Source organism: Benincasa hispida, chromosome 9 (assembly GCF_009727055.1).
Source record: "Benincasa hispida cultivar B227 chromosome 9, ASM972705v1, whole genome shotgun sequence".
NCBI classification, from domain to species: Eukaryota; Viridiplantae; Streptophyta; class Magnoliopsida; order Cucurbitales; family Cucurbitaceae; genus Benincasa; species Benincasa hispida.
Window position 1 is genome coordinate 6195262 of NC_052357.1, and position 9941 is coordinate 6205202.

Below are 9941 nucleotides of genomic sequence, written 5' to 3' on the forward strand. Positions count from 1 at the left end.
CGTGGAAAGGACCGGGTTGTTCTTGCGTGGGAAAAAGAATGTTGTACGATTCGACTTTAAGCGTGGAAAAAGTAAAATTTGTAGTGACATAACCAAGAGGAGCTTGGAAAGGAGATAGGCCGGTCATGTCGAACTACTATAAATTTTCGATGTTAATTTTCTCTATCCCTCACCTATTTTAATTTTGCAATTAATTTATTGTTATACTTTTTTTTCATGAAATTAATTGCAATATTTGTTCCTTAAATTAATTGCTTAATGTTATTTAGGTTAGTTAAATTGATATTTACATATCTCATACCAATCTTTTTATTAAAGTTAAATTGGGTGCTTGAGAGTGTTAGTTTTAATTTCTTAGCTATTTTGGGTTGAATTTATTTGCATGAATTTGTTGTTTAAATTATTTGTTAGCAAAATGATTGTTGATTTGTTTAATTGGACTCACATTAGTAAAAAAAAATTTAATTAGCTTAAAGAAAGTCTATTCACACCCTCTAAGGTTGTTGATCCTACCAGCATCACTTAATTTGCTCTGCTTTTCAAGTGACCATTGATTTATTATGTTTCCCAAGGATAAACATGGCCTAAGTGCAATACATGTGAAAATTATAAAACATATATTTATTTCCTGAGTTCACATCTCAAATAAGGGTTAAAATTGAAAAAGTATGAATAGTTGAATAATGGAACAAAAAGGCAAGAAAAACAAAAACAAAAACAAAAAAATCTATAAAAAAGTGCATAATTTTTTAGGTTACAAAATAATGTCTATACCTCAACTCAACTCAGCACCCAAACAGAAATAATTACTACCAATCTAGTTCAGTTTTGCACCCTACATACAAATATTATCAATACAGAAAATTATTATCCACAAATAATTATTAACAACTCAATCCAACCCATAGATACAAATTTTGTAATACGATTATTTTAATTGAAAAATACTTAGTTGCATTCCAAGAAACACCTATCATGTGTATCCCATCAAATTATCTAATTACAATTTTCCGTGTGACAAACTCTTTTTACTTCTTTTTAAAATATTTTAATTATTTTTTCACGTATATGATGAAGATGAGATTATAAAGATGAGTGATGCCCAGAATGCACCTAACTTTTCACATACTACCTTCATTGATTATTTGAAACGCCATCAAATAATTTATTAATTTATTAAATATTTAGTACTTGGATCCCACATAATTCTTAAAAACTCCTTATGTAGTAAGCAACAAATAGAGGTAGTAAGGAAAATTTTGGAAAAATGTCCAAAATAGCAATTTCTAGTTTTTCACATTACAAAAATATCATTTTTTTTTGAAAACTCGTTAAAAGAGTTTATCTCGGACCTTTTTGGGCGAGATCGGCTCCGAGATTGAGTTAGAATTTTGATAGTAAACAATTTTCCATGTATACGTAATCATTAATCAAAAAGAATTTTACGAATATGACCACTGTAATAATAATATTACATTATTATAATATCATTGTTTGAGAAACCCAACGATTGACATGCTCTACAATTATTGGTTCTAAAAAATTTTCACAAGTGTCTGGAAGTCTTGAAACTCTCACAGCCTATCTCTCTAAAAAAAAATCAAGAAAAACAAAGTGTATATATCGATATTGTCTTTCATAAAATGTGTTTGAATTGTTATTTGCATGTTGTTGAGGCCAACAATTATTGTTTTCGCGGTCGTTTACATAATCTCGATGGCAATTCAATCATTTTGACCGAGATTTATTATATTTACCTTGAGATTTACACTAGGGTTTAAACTATGGAGAGAGATATTGATATTTTTTTCATCGAGATTATGTATTCTCCCCGAGATTTTGTATGATTTTAGTAATTTTTTTGTACATCAATATGATTTTTTCCTGAATGCCTCATATATTTGTTTGTTGGGGGCGAATGGAAGGAGAATGAGAAAGAATATATATAGGGAGTTAGTTGAAAGGTTTCGTTGTACATGTCAGAATAACAGATAAGGAATTTTTACAGGAAATATATAGAATTAGTAGGATAAATTCTGTTGACTTTGATCTGGTTATAAGGTATTTATACAATGTTAGACCGAATGTATCTACCTTTGTGATCACTAATCAATAAGATCTTCATTTTCTTAACCGGTGATGATGTGTCTCAAATGGCTCTTTTGGTATTGAATTTACCAATAGTAGTCCATAATTCTAGAAGTACACTACCATCATTTCCTCTTGATTTTATTCTCGAATACAATATGGGTCCAAATGACGTTTGATTGTTAAGTCCATTGAACAATAACGTATGTTAGAATTGGGTGACGATATAAATGAGTTGTTGAATAAGGAATATGTGGATATATCTGAGGTGGTTTTTAATGATGAGTCTATATGTGATGTAAATATGTCAATGAATAATGATACTGTCACACCCCCTCCCAAGCCTTAAACCCCTAAGACCGGGAAGGGAGCGTGAGAGTGATTATAACCCTTCTAAGACAATATTTGTACTAAATATTGTTTTCTCTATTTATTATGATTACAATGGGTTTACAACATTTACCTATTTATCTATACATGTAATCAATAGGTTCTCATTATCCGACTTTATCTAAATGACATCTCCAATAAATATAGGTACCAATACTCACCCTATTTATTATATTAGTTAATTAATCCTCTTTTCCGATTTTGTTTACACATGATCTACGTGGGGTCCCTCCATGTATTATTTTATGCCACAGTAAAGCATTTTGAATGAAATATGTAGTATGTGTTTGTTGCGTGTGGTCCGGTACTCTAGTTTTGAATGACCTCTGCTCCGATACCTGAAAGTGGGGGGGCGGGGGGTTCAGGAAAACAATTTGAAGAGTGTGAGCTACTAAGCCCAGTGAGTGGTTCTTTTTAAGATGAAAATCATTTTGAAAATCATCATTTTGGGAAACCAATCACATGTTGGCACTCACACTGAACTTAAGTGCAATCAATGGCATAATCACGAAGCTACTAATTTGTATTCCAACATCAACACATAGCAAGCATATCTTATCATCAAACAATACAATCACCTATGGAAACCTTCCTATGATCTCAATTCCCACCAGTGTGTACATTGACCATTTTATTTATCCCGCTAGCAATGCTTAGGTACTTGACCATATTTCCCGTCGGTCATCATCGACTATTATTTCCCGCCGACCGAAGTCGACCATTATTTCCCACCGACCGAAGTCGACCATTATTTCCTGCCAAGCACCTTTTGTTAAGCATGCTAACTACATCTCAGGCATAATCACAGTTTCCATAGTCACACATAAACAATATCATGGCTTCACAGTATTTACGATGCACTTCTCTTTTAACTTAAATGAATATTCACAATGGACTCTACTGTAATGCTTGCAAAAGATGACAACAAACCCTATAATTTATAGGATAGCAAATTCTAATATCCCCAGACTGTGATGTTCAGGTTATACAACTATAATATTCACATTACGTATTAATTTATCAAAGACACAGTGCTAACAAAAAGGTATAACACCCATAGTACATCAAGCTACTCACTGTACTTTCTGACTAATAAAGCACGTACTATTTGCCAAATATACTGATTTTATCCAACTATCATGCTCACAAATGATGCCCTGGAGTGACATAACATTTACCACGCATACTAACTAGCAAAATTATCATGCTAGCAGGGATGGTATTTTCTAATGCAACATAATACGTACAACATCTATTGAATTACTAAAAGCAATGTAACACTCACAACATATGTTAACTATCAAAACTATAACACTCACAACAATGTAACACTCACAACATATGTTAACTATCAAAACTATAACATCATAAATGTTAACAGACTCACAACATATGTTAACTATCAAAACTATAACACTCACAACATATGTTAACTATCAAAACTATAACACTCACAACATATGTTGACTATCAAAACTATAACACTCACAGTAAGCTTTCTTAGAAGGAAATTTGGGCAGCACCTCCCTCGAGCTTCTCTCTTTTAAACTCATAGAACTACCTCACTCTCTCAACACGACTATTACTACTGGAATTTGTTTGAGAATGAGTTTAATTCTTCAGCCAAAGCCTCCTATTTATAGTCGTTTTCAACTCTTCTCTATGTGACAACACATCCTACAAGTGGCCTCTTTTAAATTACTGGGGTTAACTGAGCTTTTGAGTTGTCTAATTTTAAGTTTGCCAACCAAAATTACTCCTATGGCATGTAATCTTGGCCGTGCATTTTAATCCCTAAGTTTTTGCATGAAATCTCCTTTTGCCACCTAAATTGCTTAATTTTTGACTTAATTATCAAAAATATCAAAGATCACATTACATTCCTTAACACACAGCATTCTGTCCAAATCTCACTCTTTCCGCTCTCGCTTTCTCCAACTTTCTCACTCATTTGACTCTCGGCAGTGTCGCTCTCTCCATGTTTCTCGCTAATGATCTCGCTCTCTCCAGCCTTCTCGCTCCACCAGTCTCGCTCTCTCCCATTCTCTCGCTCAAATCTCGCTCTCGCTCAAATCTCGCTCCATTCTTTCCAACTTCCTCAAATCTCGCTAGTGAGTTACCCTCACTGCTTGCGACACGTGGATTCCATTTTTTTTTACTTACCCCGTACACTGATAATTAATTTTCACCTCTAAATCTCCCAATAAACAATCTCTGTACAAAGGTATCCAAATTCTTCCCACCTTCAAATTATTAATTTCAACCTCCCAAGCCTTCCATTGAACAGTTTCCAATGAAAAGTTATCTAATTTCCTTTGTCCCCCGAATTCGCTAGCTTCCAACTTCTTTATTAATCTTCCCCGATTCTGCCCACTTATTCATAGCTATATATGTTATTGTTGGATAATTATTAATAAATTTCTTAATTTATCAAAATTTCCCCTAAATTCCACCCAACTTCCTCTTAATTTAATTTATATTTTTCATTCATAATTTTAATTATATTTTCCTTTATTTTCAGTATTTTATTTTTCCCTTTTTTCTGAATTAGGGTTAGGGTTTTACAGATACCAACAATAATATGCAGAATATGCATATATTTGAGGCGGCTGTTAATGATGTGAAGGAATCAAATTCCCGCGGAAGCGTATAAACGCCTTGCATTTAGACATTCAATTTTTATGGAAACAAAAACAGTAAAATAAAACATGCATTTGTAGGACAAACATTCAAAAAAAAAAACTATAAGCATGCTAGAAAAGAGGAAGAAGAGAAGAAATCAAAACTCATATTTATTGATTGTTCTAGCTTTCCTCTTCCATTGTTATCAACGATCTTGAACTTCTCCAATGAAGAAGGACACCACCAACAAGGTTACCTTGCTATTCTCTAGGATTTCCAATCCTGATATTCATTAACACCATTATAGGAAGCCAACTTGTTCCAATAGTATCAGAAGACAAACTCCCGGCATGCCTTAGCTGCTAACATGAAGTTTGTACACACATTATCGTTATTGAACTTTGTTGTCGGGTTCAAACGGAAATGATGGATACAAAGGGCATGGAATGCATTGGGAAAAATCATAGCAATAGATTTTGCAATGCTTTTGTGTCGACGGATACAAACACCAGCCCATTAACCACATCAACCATTAATTGCAATCTTCTCATAAAACCACGTCTTTGAATCATCATTTTTCTTGTAATCCAACCAAAAAGCAAGTGGGTATATCTGCATATTAGCTCAATGAACACCACTACAAGCATAATACCGTATACTTCCCTTTCATATAGGCAGCATCAACCATCATCACTGGTCTGATGCAGTTAAAAAAACCTTTGATTGTAGCCCCAAGTACCATATACACGTACTTAAAATGCCCATCAGGGTCAATCTCTAGGACAATCTTTAACACTTCCCCATATTATGGTGACAAATGAAATGACTCTTTAGGGAACCCTCTCGTTAAGGACAACAAGCTTCCGTGGATCACCATGCCCTCTCGTAACTAATTCCACCATGTACTCCTTGAGAAAGTCTTGAATAATTCCACTAAGATGAAATGAAAATGGTGTTCGCCATGAAATAACACCCAATTCATCAATTGTTGTTGAATTCATACACTGCTCACCATTAGTTGTTGCAATACTATCACCCAACGTTCCTCTGTCAACTTGTGATTCTACATTCAACATTGAATCTACCTCTATGGTCTTCGAGTCTAGTCATCAATCAAGTCCACATGATCCACATGATCATCATGTTGGAGTTTATGTCCTAAATCTCATGTATCTTGTGGTTTGTAAAGACAAATTACATATCTAATAAAATAAGAGGTACTTAATTGACGTTTAAACTTCATTAATTTAATCCAATAAACTAAGATCCAAGGTCATCTGATGAAACTTAAACATGTATATGGAGATATAAAGGTGGATCATATTTAAGTGATAATCTAAATGGTCTGTAGTATGTGGATAAGACTGGGTACATATCCTGGTGATACTACGAATATGATATGTTTTGTAGATGCTAAAATTGTTGTAAAATGCTACAAATGATTTGATCCTGATCATTCATGTGGAGATTCAAGCAACAACTCACTTAAGATTAAGGTGAAGTCACATATGATTATCTTAGTGAAAGTTAGTTTCTACAAGCAATGGTGTTATACTGAGAAACTAATCATTTTGTGGTCCGGTCTTATATAAACTCTTTATATAGGATCCATCCACTCATATGTCTCGACATGAACAATATGAATTATATAGTCTGCAACACTTTTATAATATGGGTCGTATCGATAGTGTCACTAGGATAAGGCAGCCGACCTTAACCATATACTGCAGACCTTTTAGGTTTTTACGTGAACATGATCCACTTTTATGTCTAACACATATTGTTTAAGTCATATTAAACAACATTAGTGTTGGGATTGGTATTCTAATTCTCTTGGAGTCTCGTTGTTTGTAATGATACATATTATTTGATGAATAAAATAAATGTTATTTCATTTTGACATTTACTCATATCCAATAAACAAAGCTCCTTAGGTATCTTATGTGAACTTAAGCATATATATGTGACATACAAGTGGATCATGCCTTAAGTGATAACCTAAATAGGTCTGTAGTATAAGGATTAAAGTGGGATACCTAATCCTGGTGACACTACGGATACGACCCGTTTTGTAAAGGTTTGCAAGTGTTGTAAACTACTATAGATGGTAGATCCTGACATTCATATGAAGACGTGCGAGCAGGGGTGTTCTATACAAAGAGTTTGTATAAGACCAGACCACGAGATGACTAGACTCTGTATATAACGTTGTTGATACTAGAGACTTACATCTCACCTAAACGACCATAGGTGACATGACCTCAGTCCTGAGTGTTTTGGAAACTCCAGTCTTTGAGGGTGGTCCTTTGATTAGTATGGGTGAGAGTGGCCAGATTGCCAACTCAATATGCCTACCATTTTGGGAACTTGTTTGATTTGGGAGCTGGGAACTCAATCCACAAGATGGAATTCACTCCTTTCCCAAAGCAGGGATAAGTAAAGAGATTGGTCCCTTAAGGGTTGATTTCAGGGCTTTAACATAGTAGCCACAACTTCTCTTTGGAAGAGAGGACTCAGTCATAGTAGGACTATGACTTATGTTCATTAGAGGGATTAGTGGTACTTAATGAGTTAGATGTAACTACAGGGGCATAATGGTTATTTGCCGAGTTGTACTTACGAGCGATCTGTGAAGTGTTGTCGCACTGCTGATTGGTTAAGATGGACACATAATATATATGTGGTAAGGAGAGTTTAGTTGTCGATCTTTAGTAGAGTGCTTAGCAATTAACTGATGGTAGATCCCGTGACTAAAGAGTTTAGTCAGTTATTCATGTACCGTTGGAGCTTCGAGCTACAAGTCCATAAGGTCCCCTTGGTAGCTCAATGGATTCAGTTGAGGATCAGTTCTTGGTGTTGATTTGAAATGTTCAAATTGACAAGAGATAATTCGATTATATATGATATGTTCGGTATGATGTATAAGATACATCTAGTGGAGGATTAATATAAATGAGATTTACATTAAGTACTATGGAATAGAAAAAAGAGTTATAGTTTATATGTTTCATGAGATGAAATATTAAAACTATAGGTTATAATATAGTATGATATGTTAGTTATCATTTATATTTATAATCATATTAATTATTGGATATTAAATCTTTTTCTCTAATAACCAATTGAGTGGAGGTTATTGGTGGTTTCATGGTAACCGTGAGATAAAAGGAAAATTGTTTTCCTAATTTTAGTAAGGTTGAAAAATTATGATTTGAGATTCTCTCTCGGAAAGTAATCTCACGGAAGTTTTCAAGTAAATAAGATTTACTAAGCGACAACTTGGAGTGAGCTAAACGATCGTGTAGTGTTTGTAGGCGATAGACACACAACTAAGTGATGAGCTAAACGATCGCGTAGCTTTTGCTAGACAATCACTTAGCTTTTGCTAAACGATTGGACATCGACCTATACGATAGGTTCAACCTTCTCCCACTTGCTCAATCATTTACATGATTGTTGATTCCTCCGTCTTCTGCCTCAAACCAAGTTCACACAGAGCCCACTCTCTAGATTCTCACACCGAGAACACCAAGGTAGCCTTCTTGGTGGTGTCATACTCAACTCGACGCTGTCGAGGTTCTGTAGAGGCTATTTGTGTTGTTAGGGTGTTCATGACCGAGGCGATCACTGAGTTCGAGTGCGTGGTGTTCGTGCAGTGTAGCGGTTGTGTTGGACGAGCATTCGAGGTTTCCGTGTTCGAGCGTTCGTGAGCAAGGAGCATGGAGATGAGTCTACAAATGTGTGTAGATTTCTCCTTGATTATTTGTTGTATCATGCTGTAATTTTTGTATTCAATGCATAACCATTTGTTTCTGTTTATGACTGTCATTATAAAGTTCATACATGATTGTAATTTGGAATGATCTTTCTGCTGCTCATGGAAATCCTCGTGGTTGATTTCCTTCACTTAGATCTTAGTTTATCGGATTGAGTTAATATTATTTAAATGTGAAATAAAATACTTCTTATTTTATTAAATAAATAATTTATATTTACAAATTTCAAACTACAAGATCCTTGAGATTTAAGACACTAAATCCAATAAGAATGCTATTAGTCTTTAGATCTCTAGCCATCTCGGGCAACACGTACCCCATGATTTAATACAGAATGCCATTATTCTTCAGATTTCGGGCCATCGCGGGCAACATGTACGCCAAGATTTAATATAAAATTCCATTAGTATTTAGATCTCGAGGTACATGCTGCCCGAGATGGCCCGAGATCAAAAGACTAATGGCATTCTGTATAGTCTTTATATCTTGGGCCATCTCGGGCAAGATGCACCCCGAGATTTAATACAGAATGCCATTAGTCTTTAGATCTCGTGCCATCTCAGGCAACATGTACCCCCATATTTAATACAGATGCCAATAGTTTTATTCCATTCATGATTGGATCGTTATATTAAGGGATCATTGTTATATTAAAAATTCAACAAGTTCATATTTTACTAAAAATAGTTACAAAAGCTATTACAAGAAGGTTCTGTTAGCCCATAATTGTATAGTTAGTTAATTCCAAAACAGGGGAATATTATCCTGCCTAAGCGTATCTAAGGGGGTCAAAGTTACATTGTATTAAAAATTTTTTGTACAAAATATCCCACAATCTCCTCCATAGATTGTTGTAGTGCAGTCTTAACATGATACACTCTTCACGGTGTTGTGGGAGATTCGACTTTGCTACTAGGATCTCATCCTTATCCAGTAGAGCTGGAAGTACTGTCCACATGTTATCTAGCTCATTCAATAGATTGACATTGGATGCTAGTGTGATTAGGGAGTCCCATACGAGTATCTGCCCGACGACCATGTCGATCACAAAAAGCACTCAATGGC